This window comes from Ovis aries, chromosome 23, assembly GCF_016772045.2.
Source record: "Ovis aries strain OAR_USU_Benz2616 breed Rambouillet chromosome 23, ARS-UI_Ramb_v3.0, whole genome shotgun sequence".
Lineage (NCBI taxonomy): Eukaryota > Metazoa > Chordata > Mammalia > Artiodactyla > Bovidae > Ovis > Ovis aries.
Genome location: NC_056076.1, coordinates 31,726,196 through 31,740,245, shown reverse-complemented (window position 1 = coordinate 31,740,245; position 14,050 = coordinate 31,726,196).

The window sequence follows — 14,050 nt, the reverse complement described above, 5'->3', positions numbered from 1 at the left end:
TTTTTTTCTTACACTGGCTTCATAGCATCCACTTTTTCAAATTTTTCACTTTTAAGAAAGTCTTTCATTGGTGAAACAAATAATGCCTAGAACTGAGAACCTCATTTGAAAAAGATTAACTTTTTTCCCAGCTGCTAATTCCAACAATAAAGATATTGCTAAAAGAGAGATTACTGTTAAAGGAATTCTGTTGTCTATGAAACCTGACCTCAAAGGAATTAATTACAGAAAACATATTAGGTACAAGTACAAGTAAATCTTCAATTTAAAATGTCAGTTGCAAAACATAAATCTCTTTGATAAGTGTTAAGTAATAGTGTCAAAGTTGCAATTGGCATCTAAACCAATTATAAAGAAAATATTCAGGATTTTATATAACTATCCTTAACATACGTTTTACTTTCTTTTACTTTTCTATATTATGTAACAATTTCACGTTAACATTTTTGAGATTATTTTACAGACTGGTTCCAGATTTTTTTCAGTATTATAAGTTCACTTCATATCTAAGTGTAGTATCTGCCTGAATAATATGCTGTATTATTTCCCAGAAGCTTTCTTTTAAGGAAGATCATTTAGAAGGACCTTTTAAAAATATATGAAGGGAGAAGTTCCATCAAAAGCCATCTGAATCTAGTGTGTAAGGGTATGTATGTATGTGTGTATGTTTAAAATATCAGTGTTTTTATATATAAAACAAAATATATGTGTGTTATATAGACACATGCATGCATTTTAACATATTAAAGTTAGAACAATATATAAGAGGCTTTTAGATTGACATTTCTTGACAGATTTATGTTCGTCAGCCTTTGTGCAAAATGTCACTATCCATATAGGGAGACAGTAGCTTTATATCACACAGAAACTATTATCTGTTCTGAGTCCCTTTACTTGTCCACTGTGTTATCCTCAGTAAGTCACTTGATATCCCTTCCACATACTCATAACCAACTCCTACCTCTTTTCTTAATCTGTGAAATGGGTGTAATATTTGACTACAAAATCATTTAAGAAGTTCATATGGAATAGTCTGTACTAAGCATACAAACATAGCAAGTGTATTTTGCCATTATGAATAATAAATTCTGTTTCCAATCTGTTTCTTTTTTGCTCTCATCAATTTGACTTTTTTTCTTTCATTAAACTCCCTTTTTAAAATTAGGGACTGATATACTTGCACACATACTTTTGTAATTTGTGGTGAATTATATCAAGAAAGAAATGTTTTCAAAATGTACATGTACATCATCTATGCGGTACTACACTAGTGTAATTCAGTGAAACTTTTAAAATTTAATTACAACATGTATAGAAACATTTAAAGCTCAGTGTTTTCCAATCATCTTTTTTTTCATGAATGTTCTTAATTGTTTCTGTTGCATTGTCTCTTTGCCTACTTTTTAAAACAAATTTATTGGAGGATAATCACTTTACAATATTGTTGCGGTTTCTGCCATACACCAACATGAATCAGGCACAGGTAGATATATGCCCGCTCCCTCTTGAACCTCCCTCATATTTCCCATCTTTTCATTCTGAGGCTTTTATAACCACATCAGAGGTCCTTGTTGATCCACTGAAACAATAAAAATCTTGGAGAGATCCTTTCTTTACTATAGAAGATATCAAAAAAGAGAGCTTACGCTAGAATGATATTTACAAGTAACAAAAGGTACTTTTAAAGATATCTCTGAAAGGTGAAGCAGCATCTTAAGAAAATAGATCGTAGCATATTAGAAAAACAAGATGGTATTCACTTGACTATCCACTAACAAAAAAATGAGCATGTACCACTGAAAGAGACCAAAAAAAAAAAAAAAAAACTACAAATGGAATCCATCCATCTTTGTGTTTCTAAGTATGCCAATAGAACTTATTGAATGCACAAGCTAAAATTATCACTGTAATCAGTGCTATAAGATTTACATATAATGAAATAAAGAAGGAATAATAACACTTCTTATAATAGCAAATTATGTTTCTTCTATTTAAAAATGAATAATACACAAAATTTTTATGATAAATGAATGTAGATAATGATGCCTATGGATAAATATTTTTAAAGCCTTAAATATTACATGCAAGTGAATTAATTTTACATATTTGAAATAGAACATGTTTATACCTCAAAATTTTATATTTTTTGTATAAATGAATACAAATAGATTTCTTTAGTTGGCATAATTTTAACAGTTATCATTAAGTTTTAATTATTATTAAAATACTAGAATATCTGGTTAATGCTGCGGTTTCCAAAAACTGAAATTTGGTCATTAAAATTTGGAGATAATTAAAAGAAACCCTATATCAATTAGTGGTAACTACAGTTAATAAAAAGAAAATTCACATTTAAAAGTTAAAAGCTATACATAGCAAAAGGAAAATGTAACCATTTGTGAGCACCAGGTATTGGAAGTTAATTTTTTAAGTTATGTAGATACCCCTTTGCTGTGATATAATGCTAGCAGAATAAACAGATGAATAAAGTTCTTCTCCTTTAAAAGAAGTGATCTACATCATCCCTTTTTTACTTCTTCCATCTTGTTTTCAGAGAAGGCAAACACCATAATCTCATTTGATCTCAATAAATTTTGAGAATTTGTTTCTTTAGAATTCTATAAAAATACAACAGGGGTTCTTATAAAGCAGAAGTTTCAGAAAAAGGGAGATATTCCTGCTGTAGACTTTTTAAGTTATATAGAGAGATATATTGTACACTAATCAGTTCAGTTCAGTCGCTCAGTCGTGTCCGACTCTTTGCGATCCCATGAATCACAGCACGCCAGGCCTCCCTGTCCATCACCATCTCACTAATGGGATGATATAAAAACAGAATTTTAGGTGTAAGGATTTTTCTCAGGCATTTTTGGAAATTGTTCGGAGTTAAACAGAATAAACTGTATACTATCCTGTGGGTTGGATGTGGATGTTCTGTATTATATGGGTTAACACTTTTCAAAGAATTAGAGCACAGTAAACTCACATATCTATGAAGTTCTACCATACAGTACCTACACTGTCTTTGATGATTCGGAAGGTACTTCATCAATTTTTTGTACCTTTGAATTAATATTTATAAACCTTCATTACCACAATATTTAAGACATGGAGAAGTATCAATTAGCAGAGGAGTCTGATGACAGAATGTCATATTAACCAAGCTTTAGCTGTGTATAGATAGACACTTCATTTTCATCTGCCTATGTCAATATTACTATTTTTTGTTTTGATAACTTCATTCTCATAAGTACAAAATCCCCAAATTTAAAAGGAAATTTCCTTGAATATAAGTTTGCCTAGCCTCTGTTTTTCCCTGTTTATTATTTTTTTTATTAGACCATATGCGGTCCTCTCAGTGTTCATAGTTACAACTTCATTCTTGGTAATTTCTAAAGAAATTCATCAGGTTGATAAAAACATAAATAGAGGAGTTAGTGGATACTAATACGAAACAGAAGAAGTGATCTTTCCTTGTCTCACCTTGGATACCATGTAGATATCTGTCACTGATGTGATTTAACTCTCAATACTGGGACCCTCATAGCTCAATTCATAATGGTTAAGAGTCCATATTCTTTCAAAAGAAAAATTCTAACCATACAGTCCCTATCCAAGTTTTCAGTCTTTTTTGTGTATAGTTCTTTGGTCCTTATTCATGGACTGTCACCTCTTTAAAAATAGATATGTTACTTCCTTTCACCAATGGGTTTCCAAACCCACATTTGTTCTTTTTTGACTGATTTTATCAGAACAGTGCAAACACTAGAAGCTCCATATATTTACAAAAGACATCAGTTTCTATCGCACATCATTTTTTCCTATAGCATTCAATCATTACATTATTTGGACAGTTATCTGTGTAGTATTATCCAGTTGGGGTATCCAAATTCCTTCTCTTTATGCCCCACGTGAAAATGTTTGGACTACTATTGTGTTGTTTTCATATCCTGCCCTTTTCTAAGAGACTTTTCTGTTGCTTTTAAAGGGCACCGAAACCTCCCAGTATCATTCAAAGCAAACAACACGAAACCTAAAATGTTTTCCCTCATCTTCTTCCTCCTCTTCCTTATTTTTTATTAAAATTGTAACATAAAAATGTCACTCTGAAGAAAAGCCTTGGGCTCATCATTCCCAGTTCCCCTTCCCTGGAAAGAGAATACATCGCCTTTTAATCATGTTGGCCTTGCTTTTCCATAAGGCAATAAAAAAAAAAAGTCTCAACAGAGGTTGCCAGTTATAACTTGTGTATAAAAAATGGAATTAAAAACATTTGAAGAGATAGAATCAGTTTCACAGGGACCCCAACCCTGGATTTCCCAGGTTTTTATTTTCTCCTTGCCTTCCTCTAGTCTGTCTTAATCTTGTCTTGCATGATTCTTTCTCCCAAACACATTCTTAGGATCTTAAAGGGGACTCCTTCCCTAATTTCCCCATTTTTTCTTCTTTCTTTCCAGCATGCTTCTGCGTTTATTTTCCATTGACTCTATACTGTCACCCTCTACAAATATTCATTATAGTTGAAAGCCTCAATCTACCTTCTCTTCTGATGCATCAACAGCACATGAACTGAGTTCTGCAAGATTATTTCCTTTTTCTTATTGACCAGATATATGGACTAGTTTCAGATTCACCATGAGGTTTTCAAAATGAATTTATATCGCTGGTAAAGAAACATGCCTACATCATCAATCTTATCTTTCCTCTTTAATGATTTTTATGCGCTTGCTAAAGTGTTTCAGTCATGTCCTATTCTTTGCAACCCCATGGACTGTAGCCTGCCAGGCTCCTTTGTCTGTGGGATTCTCCAGGCAGGAATACTAGAGTGGGTTGCCCTGCTCTCCTCCAGAGGATCTTCCCATTTCAGGGATTGAACCTGGATCTCTTATGTCTCCTGCACTGGCAGGCAGGTTCCTTACCACTGGCGCCACCTTTTACTTGCCTTCAAATTGGCCAATTCCTCCAATCACATTGACTTCCCTGGTGGCTCAGACAGTAAAAGCGTCTGCCTACAATGTGGGAGACCTGGGTTCAATCCCTAAGTTGGGAAGATTCCCTGGAGAAGGAAATAGCAACCCACTCCAGTACTCTTGCCTAGAAAATCCCATGGATGGAGGAGCCTGGTAGGCTACAGTCCACGGGGTTGCAAAGAGTCGGACACGACTGAGCAACTACACTTTCCAATCACATTTCTTAATCTCCATCTCCTGCATTTGGATGCTAAACCCTATAATTTCATCAGTTCAGTTTAGTCACTCAGTCATGTCCAACTCTTTGCGATCCCATGAACTGCAGCACACCGGCCCTCCCTGTCCATCACTAACTCCTGGAGTTTACTCAAACTCATTTCCGTCGAGTCACTGATGCCATCCAACCATCTCACCCTTTGTCGTCCCTTTCTCCTCCCGCCTTCGGTCTTTTCCAGCATCAGGGGCTTTCCCAAGGAGTCAGTTCTTCACACCAGGTGGCCAAAGTACTGGAGTTGCAGCTTCAGCATCAGTCCTTCCAATGAATATTCAGGACTGATTTCCTTTACTTTCATGGTTTAACACTAAACCATGCCCTGTTATAGGGACTGCCTGCTTTTGCATGTTCTCTAGATACTCTGTATCTATCCCCCTTCTGGTGAGTGGAATACATACCTTCCTCTTTCTCTTGTTTATTATAGGCTGAGTGTTGTGTCAGCTACTTGCAGTCTCGCAGTGTAAATCCTGGCAGAAGATTATACAGGATATAACCTGTTGGCCTAAGGGATTCAGATTTCTCATATCCTGTGCCATTTATTCTTGAGACACATTTCAATAACCCATTTTGCATGGACTCCATTAAAGTTTTACTTTTCCCTGAAAACCTTTCTTGATTCCTTACCCCCTTTTTCCTGCTTCCTGATCTTACCTGGATCCCTCCATCAGCCTTCATGTCCCTGAAGTACCCACAGAGATACTGTGTGTTTAAGTGGTGTGTGGGTGGGGGGCAGCTTCCAAGATAGCTCCCAGCAACCCTGCCTTCTGTATTTACAGTTGTCGTCCCAACCCCTGAGGGTGAGCTGCACCTGCTGCTGCTGCTGCTGCTGCTAAGTTGCTTCAGTCGTGTCCGATACTGTGCAGTCCCATAGATGGCAGCCCACCAGGCTCCTCCGTCCATGGGGTTTTCCAGGCAAGAGTACTGGAGTGGGGTGCCATTGCCTTCTCCTAGCGAACTGCTTTAAACAAATACAATATGGCAAACATGTTGGGATGCAACTTCTGAGTTTAGTTTACAAAAATGCCCCATCTCTGGCTTTTCTTGCTTGCTCAGTCTAAGAGAAGCCACTTGCCAAATTGTGAGCTGCTCTGTGCAGAGGCTCACAAAACAAGAAAATTAGGGGAGCTTCTGACCAAAGGTCAGCAAGAAACTGGGGCCCTCAGGCCACTAGCCCACGAAAGATTGAGCATGGCCCAAAACCACATGAGTGAACTTAGCTTCTTCTCCAGTCAGGCCTTTACCTGAGATTGCCCACACCTTCGCTGCAACCTTTGCTGACCCAGAAGGCCTAGCTAAGATCTTAACTCACAGAAACTGTGAGATATGAGATGTTTGCTCTTTATGTCACTCAGTTTGGGGGAAATTTGTTACACATCAAGAGATAGCTAATATACATGGTATTATAAATATGGTTTTTATATTTGACTCTTTCATTAGCCTGTGTAATTAATGACAGGGTTCTAAGAGGAACTAAAAAGCCTCTTGATGAAAGTAAAAGAGGAGAGTGAAAAAGTTAGCTTAAAGCTCAACATTCAGAAAATGAAGATCATGGCATCCGGTCCCATCACTTCATGGGAAATAGCAGATGGTGACTGCAGCCATGAAATTAAAAGACGCTTACTCCTTGGAAGAAAAGTTATGACCAACCTAGATAGTATATTCAAAAGCAGAGACGTTACTTTGCCGACTAAGGTCCGTCTAGTCAAGGCTATGGTTTTTCCTGTGGTCATGTATGGATGTGAGTTGGACTGTGAAGAAGGCTGAACACTGAAGAATTGATGCTTTTGAACTGTGGTGTTGGAGAAGAGTCTTAAGAATCCCTTGGACTGCAAGGAGATCCAACCAGTCTATTCTGAAGGAGATCAGCCCTGGGATTTCTTTGGAAGGAATGATGCTAAAGCTGAAACTCCAGTACTTTGGCCACCTCATGCAAAGAGTTGACTCATTGGAAAAGACTCTGATGCTGGGAGGGATTGGGGGCAGGAGAAGAAGGGGATTACAGAGGATGAGATGGCTGGATGGCATCACCGACTCGATGGACATGAGTCTGAGTGAACTCCAGGAGCTGGTGATGGACAGGGAGGCCTGGCGTGCTGCGATTCATGGGGTCGCAAAGAGTCAGACACGACTGAGCGACTGAACTGAACTGAATGAAGTACTCAGCTCCATTTCTTCAAAACCATAATATAGTGTAATAATGGAATGGCAACTCACTCCAGTATTCTTGCCTGGAAAACTCCACGGACAGAGAAGCCTGGTGGACTACAGTCCATGGGGCTGCAAAAGAGCTGGACATGACTGAGTGACTAAACAACAACAAGGTATAATAATGCTTCCTGAGTGGCACTAGTGGTAATGAACCCACCTGCCAATGCAAGAGATGTGAGAGACCCAGATTCCATCCCTGGGTCGTGAAGATCCCCTGGAGAAGGGAAATCCTGCTCCAATGTTCTTGCCTGGAGAATCCCATGGACAGAAGAGCCTGATGGACTATGATTCATGGGGTCTCAAAGAGTCGGACACAACTGAAGCGACTTCGCGTGTACACATAATAATAAAATGTTTAAGCCTTAAAACTTGCTCAAGAAACTTATTGAATAAACAATCTAATGAGAGCTTCTCATTTCTCTTAAACTTCTTTAATCACCACCACCAGTAAGCTCTGTCTTATTCTGCTCGGGCTTCTGTAACAGAATACCATGGACTGGGTGACTTAAAAACAACAGAAATTTATTTATCACAGTTCTATGGGCTGGAAGCCTAAGATCAAGGTGCAGGTATATTCAGCCTCTAGTGTGGGCTGCTTCCAAGGACACAGTAGCCATCGTCTTGCTGTGTCCTCACAGGGTTAAAGGGCCAAGGATCTGCCTGGGACCTCTTTTATAAGGGTACTCACATCACTCGTGTGGGGGCCACCATCATGACCTAATCACCTCCCAGAGGCCTGACCTTCAAACACCATCATTCTGGGCATTAAGATTTAACATATTAATTTGGGTGTGGGTCTCGTGTTTAGGTGTATCTGATTTTTTGTGACACTATGGACTGTAGCCCGCCAGGCTACTCTGACTATGGAATTCTCCAGGCAAGAATACTGGAGTGGGTTGCCATTTCCTCATCCAAGGGATCTTCCTGACCCAGGGATCGAACTCGAGTCTCCTGTGTCTCCTGCATTGGCAGGCAGATTCTTTACCACTGGGCCATTGGGGTGGGGAGATGCAAGGATTTAGTCCATGGCAGGTTTCTTGGTAACTAATTCAGGCAAAGTTAAGCAGGAAAGCAATCTTTTGAAAGGGGAACAGGTAGATGGGAGATCCAAGGAAGGCTGAAGATGGATGTTTAGAGAAGGCACAAGCACCAGGAGAGGCTGACCATTGGATAAAGCCCTTGGGGACACTGGTTGGGACGTGATGTTCCAGGGTCCGTGGGCACTGTTGCACTTGCGAGTCCACTGCTGCCTCTGTGCATTTGTATGTCCTTCCCTAAAGATCTCAGATTCAGGGGTGCCAGCTGGCTGAGCCATGCCCCCTGCCAGGGTGCAGAGGAAAGGACTGTCTGCCCACCTGTTGGTCAATGAAGGTGAATTTCTCCCTCCCTCCCAAATCACGTATGTGGTTTTTTTCCAAAGAGGGAGGGAGTCAGATGCAGGCAGGAGGGAGTGCAAAAAGGACACATAGTCACACTATTGAACATACTGTGTGTGAGCGAAAGTCGCTTCAGTCATGCCCCACTCTCTGTGAACCCACAGACTGTAGCCCGTCAGGCTCCTCTGTCTGTGGTATTTTTCCAGGCAAGAATACTGGAATGGGTTGCCATGCCCTCCTCCAGCGGATCTTCCTGACCCAGGGATTGAACCCATGTCTGTTACAGCTTCTGCATTGGCAGGTGGGTTCCTTCCCACTAGCGCCACCTGGGAAGCCTATTGAACAAACTAATTCTTTCTAAATTCGGTAGGAAACCCACCCATTAGAGGAACAGCTCTTTCCTTAGAAGCTTTAGTATTCTCTTCTAGGTAATTTTGGTTTTCTTTTTAAACTTTCTTACCATATGGATTCCCTTTTTAGCACAAATCCTCTAAAATAATAGTCCATGCATAAATGTTAACCTTGTGCCTTTGCTGCCCACCACTTGACATCTATTATAGCCCATTTTCTAGACAGATGTGTGAAGAAGTGAAAGAGCATGTTTATATGTTTTCTTTTCTCAGGTATGAAAAGGCCTAGATTAATGCTTTTAGTCTAAAGAAATAAATTTACAAAGCACCCAGTGCTAAACCTGGTACCCACTAAAGCCAATGAATAGCACTTCCCTTTCTGTCACATGTGTTTTCAAGAGTAATTTGAGCTTTTCCTCCTAGGAGGCTTTATAAATTGTACCTCTATACTTGTGGAACGAACTATTGTGAATAATTTTTCCTCTGCTCTTACACTCTTTATTTTTTCTTGTTTACTTATTTTTATTGAAGTATACCTGATTTACAGTGTTGTTAATTCCTATTATATGGCAAAGGAATTCTGTTATCATATACATATACCCTTTTTTAATATTCTTTTCCATAATGGTTTATCATAGGATATATTTTTATCTGGAGGATAATTGCTTTACAGTGCTGTGTTACTTTCTGCTGTACAACAGTGTGAATCAGGCGTAAGTATACATATATCCCCTCCCTCTTGAGCCTCCCTCTCACTCACCCCCATCCCCCCGCCCTCCACTAGGCCATCCCAGAGCCCAGAGCTGAGCTCCCTGTCCTCTACAGCAGCTTCCCACTAGCTATCTGTTTCATACATTATTCTTTGTTTATTTTCAGCTCCAACCAAAACTCACCAACTGTTCCTAATTCTCATAATCTGCATTTTAAAATTTTATATCACCACTTGCAGTTGCGCTGGGCCTCACTGCTTTCTTATTTCTCATATTTCTCCAACCTTGTAGCAGAGACAGAACATCCCACTAACAACCCCTTTGGCTTGTTTTGTAGGATTTTTCTTGAGCTCCTCCCTCTAAAGCCCATCTTTGCTTGTGTTCTGAATGTCTCTATCTTTCAAGCTGTCGACTTTCTCCTTCTTCACATTCTCTCTCTCTTTGGGCCTGCTTCATTCCTTCTGCCCATCCATCCTAAATATTCTTTCTCCAGATCTTCTCCTATTGAATCTCGTATTTGCACCTCTGTCTTTATTGAAGAACTCTCTAAGATTGTTTTTTCTTTTTTCCCCTCTCTTTCTGCCTATTTTGCTTTCCATCAACTATAATTTTAACCATGAATTATTAATTCAACACTCAATTATTATGTATTTATTCTGTGACTATAACTGCATGAAGTGCCAAGGAGGCCAAAAAGAACAAACCGAAATTTTGCCCCCAGGGGCTCAAGACCCAGCAAAGAAGGAAAACTTAAAAAAAAAAAAACCAAAAAAACCTTAATGCAATATGATAAGCAGGATCCTAAGAGGATAATCAAAATGCTGGAATAAACAGAGTGATTGCTTCTGCTTGAAAAGATTGAGTCTTCACAGAACAGGTGATCTTCAACCTTGGTTCAAGAAGGGTCAGTGGGATTTTGCCAGACAGAAATGAGGAACGCTATTTCAGGCACATAGCTCAGTGAAGCCAGAGATTTTGTGGGCTGCTCACTGGACGCTGAAATTCAGCCATGTTGTACTTGTTACTACTGGTACCTGGGCACAAGGCTGTATCAGCCCAGAGGAAGAAGCACAAAGATATCACGTGGGCTGCTGGCGTGAATGCTATGCAGCTCACTATTTTTGCCCTTTGACTCCCGTTCTCTACACTTGAAACCGCTAATCATGAGCTTTGCCAAATTTAAATTCCTCTTAGATCAATATACATAGTACATGGCTGACCAACCTCAGAACCTGCAGTGCTTTCAGACAAATGGGTTATTCCTTTCTTTTCTTTCTCCCTTTTATATTTCTCAGTACACATAATGGCACAGTATCTCCTTAGCCAGGCAAATATCTCATCTGCAGCTACTGTTCCCAAATAAATGTTTATTGCCCTTGATTTAATGAAAGCTAGCAGAACAAAATTCAGTCTCAAGTTCTATCTTTTTTCTTCTTTTCTTAATTTCTGTATTGTTCTTCTAAAAGAACATTTTGGAAAAGTGGCCCACTGCTAAAACATGCACACAAACACAGACACACACACATCCAGACTTTCTGGAATGTTAATAAACCAACTATCATTTCATACCTGACAGACATCTAGAGGCATGACAACTAACCTTCTGCCTCTCACTTGCTGACACAGAAACAAAATCTCAGCTGGTAAGGAATTTGCTTCAACTCATGGAGTTAGTTAACAGAAGACTCATTTCCCATTATTTTTCAGAAGATGTGTATAATGTAGCTCCAACTGAGGCCATTATTGGTGTTTTCAGATTTGTTGATGAGTCATTCAGTATTCCTCATAACAGAAACTTAACGCAGGATACATTTTTCCTTGCTAACTTTTAAAATTTGGGAACATTTGCAGATGTAGGGAATGAGTATGCATTCCAACAAGTTGCCCTTTCTTGCGTTTTCCCTTTCAAATATTACACACCTCTATCATACCATACTTCTACCATAGTCTTCCATACCTACCCCGGTCCTCTCTTTTTATGATGGCTTATGATCTGCTCCCTGGTGTTTTTATCAATGCCATGTCGAAAACTTTCTAGAGCTCCTCCAGAATGACCCTGCTCTTCCGTCTGGGCTGAGGACCCCATGTTCCATCATTCATCCACTTGCTGGCATCCTGACCACCTTCTCGCTGCAGTGAGAACAGGACAGCATCCCCCCTTAACTTTAGCCCTGCTCTTCTTTCTTAGAATCTGTATCCATCTTTTTAGACAGGTCTCCACAAAGTTTTAGTTTTTAGAAATGATTTGCAGGATAGCATATAAATATAGCACTAATGAGTATACAACTGAAAACATATCCATAGATGCCTTTATCATAATAACATTTTTATATTTATCCCTTTATCTCTCCGTTGTGAGAACTTCAGTTTTATAAGATCCTCTTCAAGTGGCCAGAGCAGTCTTTCAAAAATACAATTCAGGTCATGTCACTTCTTGTTTAAAATTCTCCACTGCTTTGCAATTAGACCGAAATCCAGGCATCTTGCTATAGCACATCTGGCCCTGCAGGAAATGGCCCCTGTATCTCTCTGACTTCCTGCCTTTCCTCCACCTCTCCTATCTCACTGAGTCCATGCCACGCTGACCTTTTCATTTCTCAAACATGCCAAGCGCCGTCTCACCCCAGGGCCTTTGCACTCACTGTGCTCTCTGCCAGGAAGAAGCAGCCCCCAGAGCTTTGTCTGGCTGCTGCTTGCTAACATTCAGTAGCCTCTGCACTGACTCTCCACTCCATCACTTCTGCTCTGTTTTCTTTGTTGCACTTGTCACTGTCTGAAATTACCTTGTTCATTTATCTGTTTGTTTGTTATTGTTGGTTTCCTCCCTCTAGAATAGCACCTGTCCAGGGGAACTTTCTGCAATAATGGAAAAGTTCTCTATGCTGCCCAACATGGTTACCAGCAGTTACATGTGGCTATTAAGCACCTGAAATTTTGCTAGTGAGACACAAGTATGTTTTGTGTGGCTTCACCCAAGAAGTCAACAAAATGCTGGAAAATATCAGTAGACCCTTGTAGGAAATCATAGAGTGTCTACAACTGAAATATTGCTGTAATTCTGGGTACTCCACTTTAATAACAACCTAACATACAGAGACAGGTCAGGGGAAAGGCGAATAAAATGAAATAATGATGGAAGGGTTTCTATGGGGCAGCATTAGCCTGTCTGCCTTGATATGAATTAGATGGGGGATGGAGTATCCTCTCTGGTAGACACAACCCCCTGCCCTTGGCTGCTTCCTTGGGGAGGAGAGCACCAGCTGAATTTGAACCAGCACTCTCCAGGGCCAGTCTGCAAAACCATAAGGTTGGCCCAGTGTTTCTGCAAGTGGCTACAATGATTCATATTCTTCAGCAGTCTACAGTAGCCTAAGTGGTGGGCAACTAGTCACATGATAAAATTTTATAAAATTGTGAAGTATATGGTGAAATATATCTTTAGATTTAAATTATATGAGAGAGATTGAGAGGGAGAGAGAGGAGACTAGAGGAAGAGTTTGTCAGCTTTGGAACACTAGATACAGGAGCACAATTTGAAACTGAATCTGCAGCGCTATAACCAAAAAATAATTCTAAGCAACAATTATTTGTTACAAATAAGCATCTGAAATTTATACTCCTAGATAACAAACTTAAATATATAATTTTAAAGAAGAGTTCTAGTAGACAAATATGGATTGAAATGTCACCATTTAAAAATAATTTAATATTTTAAAATTCAGATCTGCATGATCTTAAACCTACATTCCAAAATTCCGATAATCCATTTCTGTCTCATGCCCTTGACTGCCTCTCTAGGACTCAGTTCTTGGGAGGTTATCAACGACCCCTAAGTTTCCAGAATCACTAATTTTTCTCTGCTTTCTCCCTCCTTGATTTTGTCTGTGACAATCAGCTCTGATGACCACTCACTCCTTGGAATTCAACAAACATTTTATAGAGGGCTTATTATGTGCCAGACACTGTGTAAAATCACAAGGAAATAAAAATCCTTTCCCTGAAGAGTTCGTACTTTATTGGGGAGGCAGGCGTGTATATTAGTAATTACCCTGGAGTGTGATGAGTGCAAAGGAGGTCTATGGTCTGGACCTTTAAGAAGCAGAGAGGATGGAATGATGAACACCAACCAGTTAGAGATAGAGAAGCAGGGATTTCTTCCTTC